The sequence below is a fragment of the Bos indicus genome, chromosome 5 (genome assembly GCF_029378745.1).
Source record: "Bos indicus isolate NIAB-ARS_2022 breed Sahiwal x Tharparkar chromosome 5, NIAB-ARS_B.indTharparkar_mat_pri_1.0, whole genome shotgun sequence".
NCBI classification, from domain to species: Eukaryota; Metazoa; Chordata; class Mammalia; order Artiodactyla; family Bovidae; genus Bos; species Bos indicus.
Window position 1 is genome coordinate 41005847 of NC_091764.1, and position 16084 is coordinate 41021930.

At 39.3% G+C, this 16084-nt stretch overlaps 1 protein-coding gene across 1 annotated transcript in view; it reads left to right on the top strand.

Moving 5' to 3' along the window:
* The window catches only part of SLC2A13 (solute carrier family 2 member 13), a 526379-nt gene that overhangs the window by 73967 nt on the left and 436328 nt on the right, over positions 1-16084 (top strand). The window lies entirely within an intron of this gene.

A 16084-nucleotide genomic window follows, 5' to 3' on the forward strand; every position in this document is an offset into this window, starting at 1 on the left:
ATCTACAGTTTTAATGTGATCCCTCTGAAAATACACATAACATTTTTCTCAGAACTAAACAAATAATCCTAAAGTTTACATGTAACCACAAATATCCAGAATTGCCAAAGCAGTCCTCAGGAAAAGCACAAAGCAGGAGGCACAACCAAAGCTACAGTAATCAAAACAGCATGGTATTGGCACAAAAACAGACATATAGATCAATGAAACAGTACAAATCACAGAAATAAACCCACACACATACGGTCAATCTACAACAAAGAAGGCAAGAATATACAATGGAGAGAAACAGTGTCTTTAGCAAGTGGTATTGGGAAAGCTGGACAGCTGAGTGAATTAATGAAATTAGAATACTCACACTATATTCAAAAGTAAACTCAAAATTGTTCAAAAACCTAAGTATAAGACATGCATGTATGCTAAATCTTTTCAATTGTATCTGGCTCATTGTGACCACATGGACTATAGCCTGCCAGGCTCCTCTGTCCATGGGATTCCCCTGGCAAGAATACTAGAGTGGGCCATGCCTGCCTCCAGGGGATCTTCCTGACCCAGGGATTGAACTGTGTCTCTTAACATCTCCTGTATTGGCGGGTGGGTTCTTTGCCACTAGCACCACCAGAGAAGCCTGTAAATATCATAGATGGCACCATAAAACTCCAAGAAGAAAACAGAGACAAAATGTTCTGGCACATAAATCATAACAGTATTTTCTTGGGCCAGTCTCTGAAAGCAAGAGAAATAAAAGCAAAATAAATGGCAACTAATTAAATGAAATACCTTTTTTTTTTTTTTTTTGCACATTGAAGGAAATTGGAGAAAATATTTGCAAATGATGTGACTGACAAGTGGTTAATATCCAAAATAAACAGCTTCTACAACTCTATCAAAAAAGAATCCAATGAAAAAATGCACAGAGGATCTCAATAATTTTTTCCAAAGAAGACGTACAAATGGCCAACAGGCACATGAAAAGATTGTCAGCATTGCTAATTATTAGAGAAAATAAAATCAAAACCACAGTGAGATATCACCTCACACTGGTCAGAAAGGCTACCATCAAAATGTCTACAAATAATAAATGCTGGAGATGATGCTGAAAAAAAAAAAAAAAAAAAAAAGGAACCTTTCTACACAGTTGTTGGAATGTAATTTGGTATAGCCATTATGGAGAGCAGTATGAAGTTTCCTTAAAAAAGTAAAAATAGAGTTACTATATTATCCTGTAATCCCCCTCCAGGGCATATATTTAAAGAAATCTATAATTAAAAAAGATAGATGCACCCCAGTGTTCAAAGCAGCATTATTTATAATAGCCGGCACAAGGAAACAACCCAAGTGACAACAGATGATTGATTTAAGGAGAAGTGATAAATGTCATTGTGTATATACCTGCACATACACACGTACACATATATGTAATGGAATATTACTCAGCCATGAAGAGTGTGATATTGCCATTTGCAGCAAGATGGATGGACCTAATGAATTTCATACTAATGAAGTAGTTAGAGAAAACAAACAGTATTATGATTATCACTTATGTGTACAATATGAACAAATATACAAATGAATTTATATAGAAAGCAAAAACTGTTATAGTTCAGTTGCTCAGTCATGTCTGATTCTTTGTGACCACATGGACTGCAGCAACCAGGCTTCCCTTTCCTTCCCCATCTCCTGGAGTTTGCTCAAACTCATGTCTATTGAGTCGATGATGCCATCCAACCATCTCATCCTCTGTTGCCCCCTTCTCTTCCTGCCCTCAGTCTTTCCCACTATCAGGGTCTTTTCCAGTGAGTCGGCTTTTCTTATAAGGTGGCCAAAATTTTGGAGCTTCAGCTTCAGCATCAGTCCTTCAAATGAATATTCAGGACTGATTTCCTTTAGGATTGACTAGTTTGATCTCCTTGCTGTCCAAGGGACACTCAAGAGTCTTCTACAGCACCACAATTTGAAAGCATCAATTTTTCAGTGCTCAGCCTTCTTTATGGTCCAACTTTTACATCTGTACGTAACTACTCGAGCTTTGATTATATGGACCTTTGTTGGCAAAGTGATGTTTCTGCTTTTAAATATGCTGTCTATATTTGTCACAGCTTTTCTCCAAGGAGCAAGCTTCTTTTAATTTCATGGCTGCAGTCACTGTCCACAGTGACTTTTGGAGACCAAGAAAATGAAGTCTGTCACTGTTTCCATTTTTTTTCCCATCTATTTGCCATGAAATGATGGGATTGGATGTCATGATCTTAGCTTTCTGAATGTTGAGTTTTAAACCAGCTTTTTCACTCTCCTTTTTCACCTTCATCAAGGGGCTCTTTATTTCCTCTTTGCTTTCTGCCATTAGGGTGGTGTCATCTGCATATCTGAGGTAATTGATATTTCTCCTGGCAGTCTTGGTTCCAGAGGACTGGGGAAACAAAACTTCCACAGAACTGGGGAAACAAACTCTTGGAGGACACAAACAAAACATTGTGCACATCAGGACCCAGGAGAACGGAGCATTGACCCTACAAGAGACTGAGCCAGACTTGCCTGTGAGTGTCCAAGAGTCTCCAGCAGAGGCCTGGGTTGACAGTGGCCTGCCATGGGGTCAGGGTCTTTGGATACAACAGTCCTAGGAGCCTGGACATGCTGGCATAAGTCCTTTTGAAGGAGGTCACCATTACCCCTACCATAGTTTGGCCTGAGGCAAACTACAGGGAGGGAACACAACCCCACCCATCAACAGAAAATTGGATTAAAGATTTACTGAGTATGGTCCTGTCTGTCAGAGCAAGACCCAGATTCCCCCACAGTCAGTCCCTCCCATTAGGAAGCTTCCACAAAACTCTTATCCTTATTCGTCGGCAGGCAGACAGTATGAAAATCAAAATCACAGAAAACTAAGAAACTGATCACATGGATCACAGTCTTGTCTAATTCAAGGAAGCATGCTGTATAGGTTACCCAAGATGGACGGGTTATAGTGAAGCATTCTGACAAAGTGGACGGGTTATAGTGAAGCATTCTGACAAAATGTGGTCCAGTGTATAAGGGAATGGCAAACCACTTCAGTTTTCTTGCTTTGAGAACCCCATTAACAGTATGAAAAGGCAAAAAGATGACACTGAAAGATGACTCCATGTCGATAGGTGCCCAATATGCTACTGGAGAACAGTGGAGAAATAGCTCTAGAAAGAATGAAGAGGCTGAGCCAAGTGAAAACAAAGCCCAGTTGAGGATGTGACTGGTGATGGAAGTAATGTCCAATTCTGTAAAGAACATTATCACATAGGAACCTGGAATGTTAGGTCCATGATTCAAGGTAAATTTGAAGTGGTCAAGCAGGAGATGGCAAGAGTGAATACTGATATCTTAGGAATCAATGAACTAAAATGGACTGGAATGGGTGAATTCAGATGACCATTGTATCTACTATTGTGGGAAAGAATCCCTTAGAAGAAATGGAGTAGCTCTCATAGTCAACAAAAGAGTCTGAAATACAGTACTTGGGTGCAGTCTCAAAAGTGACAGAATAATCTCTGTTCATTTCCAAGGCAAACCATCCAATATCACAGCAATCCAAGTCTGTGCCCCAACCACCATGCCAAAGAAGCTGAAGTTGAATGGATCTATAAAGACCTACTTGACCTTCTAGAACTAAGAACAACAACAACAACAAAAATGCCCTTTTCATCATAGGGACTGGAATGCAAATGTATGAAGTCAAGAGAAACCTGGAGGAATAGGCAAGTTTGGCTTGGAGTACAAAATGAAGTAGGGCAAAGGCTAACAGAGTTTTGCCAAGAGAATGCACTGGTCATAGCAAACACCCTCTTCCAACAACACAAGAGACGACTCTACACATAGACATTATGAGATGGTCAATACCAAAATCAGATTTATTATATTCTTTGCAGCTGAAGTTGGAGAATTTCTGTACAGTTAGCAAGAACAAGACCTGGATCTGACTGTGGCTCAGATCATGAGCTCCTTATTGCAAAATTCAGACTTAGATAGAAGCAGGGGAAACTAGTAGACCATTCAGGTATGACCTAAATCAAATCCCTTATGATTATACAATGGAAGTGACAAATAGTTTCAAGAGATTAGATCAGATAGACTGCCCAAAGAACTTTGGATGGAGGTTGTAACATTGTACAGGAGGCGATGATCAAAACCATTCTCAAGAAAAAGAAAAAGGCAACATGACTGCCTGAGGAAGCCTCACAAATAGCTGAGAAAAGAAGAGAGGCAAAAGGCAAAAGAGAAAAAGAAAGGTATATTCATGTGAATGCAGAGTTCCAAAGAATAGCAAGGAGAGATAAGAAAGCCTTCCTAGGTGATCAGTGCAAAGAAATAGAGGAAAACAATAGACTGAGAAAGACTAAAGATCTATTCAAGAAAATTACAGATACCAAGGGAACATTTCATGCAAAGATGGGCACAGTTAAAGACAGAAATGGTATGGAACTAACAGAAGCAGAAGATATTAAAAAGAGGTTGCAAGAACACAGAGAACTATACAAAAAAGATCTTAATGACCCAGAAAACCACAGTGGTGTGATCACTCACCTAGAGCCAGACATCCTGGAGTGCACAGTCAAATGGGCCTTAGGAAGCACCACTACAAACAAGGCTAGTGGAGGTGATGGAATTCCAGCGAGCTATTTCAAATCCTAAAATTTATTAATATTAATTAATATTAATATCAATAGCCTCAGATATGAAGATGACACCATCCTTATGGCAGAAAGTGAAGAAGAACTAAAGAGTCTCTTGATGAAAGTGAAAAATGAGAGTGAAAAGGCTGGCTTAAAGCTCAACATTCAGAAACCTAAGATCATGGCAACTGGTCCCATCATTTCATGGCAAATAGATGGAGAAACAATGGAAACAGTGACAGACTTTATTTTCTTGGGCTTCAAATTCATGGCAGATGATGACTCTAGTCATGAAATTAAAAGACACTTGCTCCTTGGAAGAAAAACTATGACCAACCTAGACAACATATTAAAAACCAGAGACATTACTTTGCCAACAAAGGTCCGTCCGGTCAAAACTATGGTTTTTCCAGTAGTCATGTATGGATGTGAGAGTTAGACCATAAAGAAGGCTGAGTGCTGAAGAATTGATGCTTTTGAACTGTGGTGTTGGATAAGACTCTTGAGAGTCCCTTGGACTGCAAGGAGATCAAACCAGTCAATCCTAAAGGAAATCAGTCCTGAATATTCATTGGAAAGACTGATGCTGAAGCTGAAGCTCCAATACTTTGGCCAGCTGATGCAAAGACCTGAGTCATTAGAAAAGACCCTGATGCTGGGAAAGACTGATGGCAGGAGGAGAAGGGGACGACTGAGGATGAGATGGTTGGATGGCATCACGGACTTGATCGACATGAGTTTGAACAAGCTCTGGCAGTGGTTGATGGACAGGGAAGCCTGGTGTGCTGCCATCCATGGGGTCTCAAAGAGTTGGGACCCCAACTCTAATAGTTGACTGAGGTACTGAACTGAGTTGAACTGAATCTTAGATCCAGCTGGTACTTCATCCAGAGTACAGTATGATGTACCCTGCGCCTATGTTAAATAAGCAGGGTGACAATTTATTGCCTTGACATACTCTTTTCCCAGTTTTAAAACGGTCCCTTGTTCCATATCTATTTCTAACTGTTGCTTCTTGCCCTGTGTAGAGGTTTCTAAGGGGGCAAGTATGGTGGTTTTGTATTCCTGTCTCTAAGAATTTTCCTCAGTTTTCTTGTGATGTTGTGATACACACAGTCAAAGGCTTTTGTGCACAAAATGAAGCAAAAATAGATGTTTTTCTGGAATACCCTTGCTTTTTCTGTGATTCAAGGGATATTGGCAATTTGATATCTGCTTCCTCTGACTTTTCTAAATCCACCATGTACATCTGGAAGTTCTTGGTTCATGTGCTGTTGAAGTCTAGATTGAAGGATTTTGAGCATTGCCTTGCTAGCATGTGAAATAAGCGCAATTGTGTGGTAGTTTGAGCATTCTTTGACATTGCCCTTCTTTGGGATTGAAGTAAAAACTAACCTTTTCCAGTCCTGTGGCCACTGCTGCTGAGGTTTCCTAATTTGCTGGCCTATTGAGTGCATCACTTTAACAGCATCATCTTTTAGGATTTTAAATAGCTCAGCTGGAATTGTGTCACCTCCACTAGCTTTTTTCCTAGTAATGTTTAAATTTATGGTTACACAAGAACAAAGGGAGGTAGGCAGACAAATTAACAGCACGGGATTATCAGATATAAACTAATTTATGTAAAATCGATGAGCAGCACGTATTTAGTGCATAGCATAGGGAACTATGTTCTGTTTTTTGTAATAATGTATAATTGTAAGTAATCTGACGGAGAAGGCAATGGCACCCCACTCCAGTACTCTTGCCTAGAAAATCCCATGGATGGAGGAGTCTGGTAGGCTGCAGTAAATGGGGTCGCTAAGAGTCGGACACGACTGAGCAACTTAACTTTAAATTTTCACTTTCATGCATTGGAGAAGGAAATGGCAACCCACTTCAGTGTTCTTGCCTGGAGAATCCCAGGGATGGGAGAGCCTGGTGGGCTCCCGTCTATGGGGTCGCACAGAGTCGGACACGACTGAAGCGACTTAGCAGTAGCAGCAGCAAGTAATCTGAAAAAATACATATATATCTGAATCACTCTGTTGTACACCTGAAACTTACACATATTATAAATCAACTATGCTTCACTAAAAACATATTCATTCTTCACTAAAAAGGTATTCATGAGCATAGAATATCTTTCTGTTTATGTCTTCATTTTATTTCATCAGTATTTTATTTTTGTCACTGTAGAGCTTTTCATCTCCCTTATTCTTAAATGTTCTTTTTGATTTAATTTTAAATGAGATTGTTTTCTGAATTCTCTTTGTAATAGTTTATTACTATGTGTAGAATTATTCTTAGATATTCTTTTTGATGCAATTTTAAATGAGATTGTTTTCTAAATTCTCTAATAGTTGATTACTATGTGTAGAAATGCAGCAGTTTTCTACATATTGATTTTGTATCCTCTAGTTTTATTGAATTCATTTATTAGTTCACAGTTTTTCTTTTTGGAGATTTTAAGGATTTTCTACGTGTAGCACTGTCATTTACAAATAGTGCCTGTTTTCCTTGTCTGTTTGCAATTTAAATGCTTTCTGTTTTTATTGTTTATTTATTTATTATGCCTGCCTAATTGCTGTGACTAGAAATCCCAATAATATTTTGAATGAAATTGGAGAGAGGAATCATGCTTGTGTTATTTGTGATCTTAGATTCCTTTACATTCAACAAGTTGTCTTTCTCTTGCTGCTTCTAAGATTTTCTCTGTCTTTAACTTTCAACATTTAAGTTATATTAGTAATATGCACTGTTTTGTGCTTGTTTGGATTTATCTTATTTGGTAGTCCCTGAGCTTTCTGAATCTGGCTTTTTTTTTTCCCCCCCCACTGAAGTTAAGAAAGTTTTCAAGCATTATTTGCTCAAATAAGTTTTCTGCTTCTTTTTCTCTGTTTGGGACTTCTATAATGTGAATGTTAGTTCACTTGATGTTGTCTTTTACGTCCTTCAATTTCATTTAAAATTTTCTTCTCATTTCTTGCTCTGTCTGGGTGAGTCCCATTGCTTTATTTTCTGACTCACTGATCCATTCTTTTAACCTGTGCTGTTGAACCGCTCTTATGTTTGTTACTTTTTTATGTTCTCTATCTTTGTTGAAGTTCTCACTGTGCTTATCCATTGTTCTCCCAAGTTAGGTGAGCAATTTTGTGATTATTGCGTTTTAAATTATTTTGTTGCTGTTGTTCAGTCACTCAGTCCTGTCCAACTCTTTGTGACCTCATGGACTGCAGTGCACAAGGCTTCCCTTCACTATCTCCCAGAGTTTTTAACTATTTATCAGGTCAGTTACTTTTCTCTATTTCATTAAGTGGTTATCTGAGGAGGCCTTACAAATAGTAAAGAAAGAAGAGAAACAGAAAGCAAGGGAGAAAGGGAAAGGCATATCCAACTAAACACAGATTTCTAAAGAACATCACAGAGAGACAAGAAGGCCTTCCTCAATGAACAGTGTATAATACTAGAAGAAAACAACAGAAGGGGAAAGACTAAGAGATATCTTCAGGAAAATTGGAGATACCAAGGGAACATTTTGCCCAAAGATGGGCACAATAAAGGACAAACAGTAGAGATGTATTTAGACACTGAGGAGATCAAAAAGAGATGGAAAGAATACATGGAAGAACTGTACAGAAAAGATCCAGATGAACCAGATTACTCTGATAGTGTGGTCAACCACCCAGAGCCAGACTTTCTGGAGAGCGAAGTTAAGTGGGCCTTAGGAAACACTGATACTAATAAAGCTAGTGGACGTGATGGAATTCCAGAAGAACTATTCAAAACCCTAAAGGATGATGTAATCAATATGTTGCATTCAATATGTCAGCAAATCTGGAAGACCCAGCAGTGGCCATAGGTCTAGAAAAGGTCAGTCCTCATCCCAGTTCCCAGAAAGGGTAGTACTAAAGAATATGCTAACCATCGGACAATTGCACGTAAGGTTATGCTTAAAATCTTGCATACTAGGCTTCAGCATTATGCGAACGAAGAACTTGCAGATGTCCAAGATGGGTTTAGAAAAGGAAGAGGAACTAGAGATCAAATTACCAACATTTGCTGGATCATAGAGAAAGCTAGGGAATTTCAGAAAAAAATATACCTCTGTTTCATTGACTACACCATTGACTAAAAGCCTTTGACTTTGCAGATCATAATAAACTGTGGAAAGCTCTTAAAGAGGTGGGAATACCAGACTGCCTTACCTGTCTCCTGAGAAACCTGTATGCAGGTCAGGAAGCAATATTTAGAGCCCTGTTCGGAACCACTGATTGGCTCAAGATTGAGAAAGGAATATGACAGGGCTGTCTGTTGTCACCCTGTTCATTTAATCTATGTGCTGCATGCATCATGAGAAATGCTGGGTTGGATGAATTACAAAGTGGAATCAAGATAGGTGGGAGAAGCATCAACAACCTCAGATATGTGGGTGATACCACTCTCATGGGAGAAAGCAAAGAGGAACTAAAGAGTCTCTGGAAGAGTGTGAATGAGGAGAGTGAAAGAGCTGGCTTAAAACTAAACATTAAAAAAAATGAAGATCATGGCATCTGGCCCCATTACTTCATGGAAAACAGAGAGGGGAAAAGTAGAAGTAGTGACAGATTTCCTTCTTGGGCTCTAAAATCACTGCAGATGGTGACTACAGCCATGAAATCAGAAGATGTTTGCTCCTTCGCAGGAAAGCTATGACAAACCTAGACAGTGTGTTGAAAAGCAGAGACATTACTCTCCCGACAAAGGTCAGTGTAGTCAAGGCTGTGGTGTTCCCAGTGGTCACATGTGGTTGTGAGAACTGAACCATAAAGAGCACCTAAGAATTGATGCCTTTGAACTGTGGTGCTGGAGAAGACTCCTGAGAGTCCCTTGAACAGGACAGAGATCAAACCAGTCAATCTTTAGGGAAATCAACTCTGAATACTCATTGGAAGGACTGATGCTGAAGCTGTTGGTTCCTGCCATTCATCAACATAAATGCACCATATGTTTGTTCCTTCCCTCTTGAACCTCCCTTCCACTTCCCATGCCACCCATCCCTCTAGGTTGTCACAAAGCACCTGGTTTGAGCCCCCTGTATCATACAGCAAATTCCCACTGGCTCTCTATTCTTCATATGGTAATGTATGTTTTCATGCTATTTCCTCAATTCATCCCACCTTCTCCTACCACCCCCGCACCGCCTGTTCTCTATGTGTTACCAGTATCATGTTTCTAGATTCCATATATATGCGTTAATATATGACATTTATTTTTCTCTTTCTGACTTCACTCTGTATATGCATGCATACTAAGTCACTTCAGTCATGTCTGACTCTTTGCAACCCCATGAACCATAGCCCACCAGGCTCCTCTGTCCATGAGATTCTCCAGGCAAGAATACTTCTGTGGGTTGCCATGCCCTCCTCCAGGGTATCTTCCTGAACCAGGGATCAAAGTGGCATTTCTTATGTCTTTTGCATTGGCAGGCAGGTTTTTTACCAATAGCACCACCTGGGAAATACTCACTCTGTGTAACAGGTTCTGAGTTCATTCACCTCATTAGAACTGACTCAAATGCATTCCTTTTTATTGCTGAGTAATATTCCATTGTATATATGTACCACAACTTCTTTATTTATCTGTTGAAGGACATCTAGGTTGCTTCCATATAGTAGCTATTGTAAATAGTGCTGCAGTGAATATTGGGGTACATGTGTCTTTTTCAATTATGATTTCCTCAGGGTGCATGCCCAGTAGTGGGATTGTTGGGGCATATGGTTGTTTTATTGTTGGGGCATATGGTTTTTTAAGGAGTCTCCATATTGTTCTCCTTAGTGGCTATATCACTTTACCTTCCCACCAACAGGGCAAGAGGGTTTCTTTTCTTTTTTTTGATTCAATCACTGTTGTTTTCTGTATATTAAGTGAAACAACCACGTCTCTCAGTCTTGCACACTGTCCTTGTGTAGGAGATGAACCTTACTAATCAACTCTGCCCTAGCTCTTGATTGGTTTTCAAACCATTGTGATTGTCCAGGCAGCATGTTTTATTTTAAGTAGTGCCTGGTAATTGAGGGATGTGAAGACCAGTTCTTGCCCAAAGGGGAAGATATTAATCAGCATCTGGATTCAGGTTGGTTGGGAGGCAAATGCTCAGGCAATGGATTTTAAAGAATGCAAATATATAGTCACATGGGTCTGCCGGTTTAAGCCCTGAGGACTCTCTGAGATAGGAGTCTGACAGTGTCACCCAGGTAGCAGTCACAAAAATCAGGGCTTCCGACAAGTGTACTAGCTCCTTTCTGGGAGATACTGATGAGCTTAGTGAGACAGAGATGGGATGCAAAACTTTTGTTCCCCATTCTAGTAATCCTGAGCACACCTCCATAGCCTCTAGTTGTGTGCCAAGGCTGAAGCCTGCCCCTATGGCTGAACCTCCAGAACTAGGAAGGAGTCTTCTTTCACAGAAAGACTTGGAGTGTATTTCAATCTGCTATCTCTGTTGTGCTCTGGAAGTGGTAACATGCGAAGCACTGTCTTTTTTGACTGTTTCAGTCCTGTTGGACCTAGGAATATAAGCTTCCTGGCCACTAGAGCCAGGTGATCAAGGGATATCTCAGGCAACAGTCATAGAAACTAGGGCACCAGTCATAAAAACAGGGCAGATTCTGGTGCTCTAGAGTGCTGTAGAGGGAGAATGTGAAGTTAATAACCTTCCTTCAAGGTCTCAGGATAGGTTTATCATCAGACCTTTGATGTGTGTTTTTATTATCCTGCCTCTCATGTTGCTGCTATGATGGCACAGTAATAGGCCTTTTTCACAGACAGATTGAACTCCTGAGTCTATTGCTCTTCTGTGCCCTGGGGGTGGTAGCTGTCTAAGGATTCTTTCTCTGCTGATCACAGTCCTATGGGACCTGTGATCAAAACCACACTGGCCATCAGAGCCAGGTGTCAATAAATGTGTTTGTTCCATGGCTGAAGCCACAAATATCAAGGTATTGGGCAAGGGCATGAGCTCCTTTCTGTAAGGTACCAGTTAGCTAGAGTGAGAGAGAGGGAGATTGAAAAGATTGCATCCACCTGCCTTTATTCACTGATAGCCCCTCTATAGGCCTTCCAAGTGCACCAAACCAGAATCCAGCCCCTCAGGCCAAAGCTCCTGGACAGGCAGATAGGCTAATTTCTAAGAAAGACTAGGATTTATTTTAGCCTGCTTTCTCTGCAGGGATCTGGAAGTGGTAGTCTGCCAAGAGCTGTCTTTCCAATTGTTCTCGTAACAAGGGCACTCAAGGACCAAGCCTACTGGCCTCCAGAGTCAGGGACTTCAGGAAATCAAATGCATCCCTTGGGTGGTAGCTGCAAAAATCAAATCATGGGTAAAAGCCAGACTCCGGGTATGTGTAGAAGATACCTAGAAGGTATGTGTAGAAGTATCTCTGGAAGATATTGGAGCTCTGAAGCATGGCAGAGGGGGAGTACAAAGATGCTGAGAAAGGGTAAAAAGAAAATAAAAACAACTAACAAAAAAAAGAAAAATAGGTGAAGAAAAAGAGATGGTACCCACTGGCTTTTGCAAGGCAGATGAGAGTGTGCAAAATGGCACCCATTAGTTGGAGCATAAAGATGACACTAGTGGGAAAGGGAAAATAAAAGAGTTGTGGTTGGGAGATGGTGCAGGTTTAGCAAGGCAGAGAGAGAGCAGGACAATGGCACTCACCAGCCTGCCTACCCACAGAATATCCCAGAAGGCTCCTGCCCCTCAGACCAATATTTTACATAAAAGTAGAAAGCGAGTCTGTTTCATATAAAGTCTGGTCACTTTTCAAAGTGCTGTTTCTCCACTGGGCCCTGGGGCAGATGAGTCTGTGCACTGGCCCTTTAAGAGCCATTCCTCAGTTCATTCCAGCCCCATTGGTCTACATGGATATGAGTCCTATAGGTCTTCAAAGCTAGATGTTTTGGGGGCTCATCTCTCAGGTACCCTTCTTAAATGTTGAGGTGCCTGATGTTGTTTGCCTCTCATTTGCCTGATATGAAGGGGTTGCTCTCTCAGTTTTTAGTCTTTTTCCAGAGGAAATTATTCCATATATAGCTGTAGATTTGGTGTGTCTTTGGGAAAAAGTGAGTTCAGAATCTTCTTAGGTCACCATCTTGAACTGAACTTTTCATTCTTGTAGATCATCTCAAATTGATGTTTCACACTATTAAAAATTTCATACACATTCATCTTTGTTATATACTGTCTCCAATATGGTATTTGCTTCTGTAATTACTTACATATCTTGCTGTTAAATTTTTGGTATTCTTGTGATCCTTCTGTACCCTACCCATTTCCCTGTTTAATTCTGTTCTATTGTATTTTAATTTAAACCAATTCCCTCCTCTTGGCTTTCTGTTCCTGATTTTTAGGTAAGGTCCAACCGTATATTGATGAACAACCTAAACAGTTTTTGGAGGCTGTTCATTTGTTATTATGCTATTTTAATATTTTCTTTAATAGTTCTTTCTATTTTATTCTTCAAACCTTTTTATTGATTGCATGACTATTTCTATAGCAACTTCTACCCCTGAGCTTATCTTTTTCTGTATGTATGTATTAAGTATTTTATCTATACCTGTTAAATTAAAATCTATATTCAGGTGATTCACAGACTTTTAGCTCATATTTAGGTCCATATTGTTGTCCTTAAAACATTTACCTCTAGATGTCACATAGAGCTAAGGCAAAGCACTACTTTTGCTTCTGTCTGCTAAATTCACTGCCTTGAGGAAAATGTATTGATTTCTTATTAACCTTTGTGCATTCCATTTGTCAGATGTAAAAGCATACTGCTTCTGCTTTTGTAGCATTTGACACAGCTGTCTTTCTCTTATAAACTTGAAACTCTATTGTAAAAGTATTGGGCTGCTGCTACTGCTAAGTCGCTTCAGTCGTGTCCGACTCTGTGCGACCCCATAGACGGTAGCCCACCGGGCTACCCCATCCCTGGGATTCTCCAGGCAAGAATACTGGAGTGGGTTGGCATTTCTTTCTCCAATTATCCAAAATACTCCAAAAATATCTTACACATCTAATAATTTCTATATTTGCTGTCTCTCCACATAAAGAATTTTTTTCATTCTCTGTTCTTTTCCTACCTTGCTATATCTGTGTGTTCCAGCAACACTTCTGTTTTCTCCATATCTGAATGCTGAAATGTTATACTGTTACTTAAAATGATTTTTTGCTATAAGGGTGCTAAACTAGTATCAAGATTATTGTCTATGGCTACATAGCAGTGTATTTTGTTTGACTGTTTTCTTTGATGTAAAGAATTTTTTGTACCTTAGTTGAGTAAGCAGCTTTATACATTATGTCTTATGCTCAGTCAGCTTCTATATTTATGGTACCTGCCTAACTTATGTAAGAAGTGTGAGACCCCTTCATGAACAATAATAATATTTGCAATATAATGAGTTAAAGCTGCTTTTAAAGACTTATGGAAAAAATACTGCAAGTTATAGCCAAATTTTAATAGTGGTTATCTATGGGTGGTATGATTAGAGAGGATTTTTAATTACCTTACTTCTTATATGTAGTTTTCAAAATTTCCCTAATGAATAGCATCTATTAACACAAGGTTAAAAGGATATGGTTTTGTGTATTCATCCCATAGTACTAAGGAACGACCATAAGCCCAGGTCTGTGCTTAACACATGGACAATGACAACATGAGATATGAACATTTCATTAAAGGGCTTGTAGTCCTGCTTTGAGAAGTAAAAATGTGATACAGGCTCTACTGAACTGTTACCAGTTTAAAAGGACATGAGCAGATCAATAGAATATTCTCAAGTAGTGTTAAGGAAGAGGCCATTTAGGCTGTGAGAGACTTAACTGAGTTGAAATAATGGTGATATGTTTGTAATGCTTTCTTAGGAGCTTTTTAATGCTGTAGAACGTAAACTCTGCTAGTTATCCTTATAGATAGAATCTTTCTCATTACCTGACTCTTCCATTTTAAGCACAATGTGTTGTATGTATTTTCATCACTTTGGGGCTTATTGCTTTTTGAAGCTGCTCAGCAGGTTTTTTTTTTTTTTTTTACTTAATAGGAATTTATTATCTCACTGCTCTGGAGGTCAGAAGTCCAAAATCAAGGTATCACATGTCTTATTATTCAGGAAAGAAACAAAAACTAAATTCTAAGGTGTTAATAACCTGGTACATGTAGATACTTGATATTTAGAAGAATACAGACATACCAGTTCTGGGCAGGACAGCAAAACTGAGACAGTTACAATGAGAGATACCGTTTGTTTGGACAAATTCTTGCTATTAAAATTTCTTTAGAGATCATAGAGCAATAATTTACAAAATGAAATTAGGATGTCATAATCATTCTTGTTCAAGAAGCATTATTATTAAAAGCTAGCTTCATGTGCTTCTAAGAAGCTAATTAGTTGCTGCTTGGCTTATTGTGCTGAGAGGCTGTTGTGATTCATGGGTATTTACCCATCACAACAGGATTTTCTGATGCTATTTGGTTATGAAATTATTTATACTTCTGACTCAAGGCTTTAAAAGGACTTCCAGCAGTGTTTGAAAGCCAACTTTTGAGCTCAAGAGCATTTTGTGCCATTTATGGTGAATCAGCTTGGCAGTATTAGAATGTGTGAATTGGGTTGTATTGCAGTGGCTGAGGTGCAGTTTTCTGGTGAGACTCCTCAAGCTAAACATGATAATGAGTTTTCTTTGATGTAGACCTTTTTATTTTGTAAGGGATAAAACTTTGAAAAAATATTCGAAGATAATACCAACACAGGTTTTTGTGGTTGTATTTACTCTGGTAAGCTATTAATAACACTTTGTACTACTATACTCTATATGTTAATTTTAATTCATGAGTTTCTGTGCTCAGTCACTTCAGTTGTCTCTGACTCTTTGCAAATCTAAGGACCATAACCCACCAGGCTCCTCTGTCCATGAGATTCTCCAGGCAAAAATACTGGAGTGGGTTGCCATTTCCTCCTCCAGGGGATCCTCCTGACCCAGGGATCAAACCAGGGTTTATTATGTCTTCTGCATTGGCAGGCTGGTTCTTTACCACTAGCAGCACCTGGGAAGTCTGTTTAACGTGTATAATAAATAGTTTTTTCTTTATGAGATATTTATTTTGAAATAGGAAAGAAATCAAAAGCTCTTTCTAGAATACTCCTAAACTTTAAATATCATTAATTACATCCGTTTATGAAGCACTTTGGAGAAGGGAACGGCAGTCCACTCCAGTATTCTTGCCTGGAGAATCCCATGGACAGAGAAGCCTGGCGGGCTACAGTCTATGGGGTCGCAAAGAGTTGGACACAACTCAGTGACTAACGCACGCATGAAGCACTTAGACTGTCCTTCATAAGAATAGTGAACTTTATTGTTTCCTCAAAGTGGAAAGGAGATTTTGAGGTGACATAGCCTTAATGTTAGAGGTTTTTCCAGA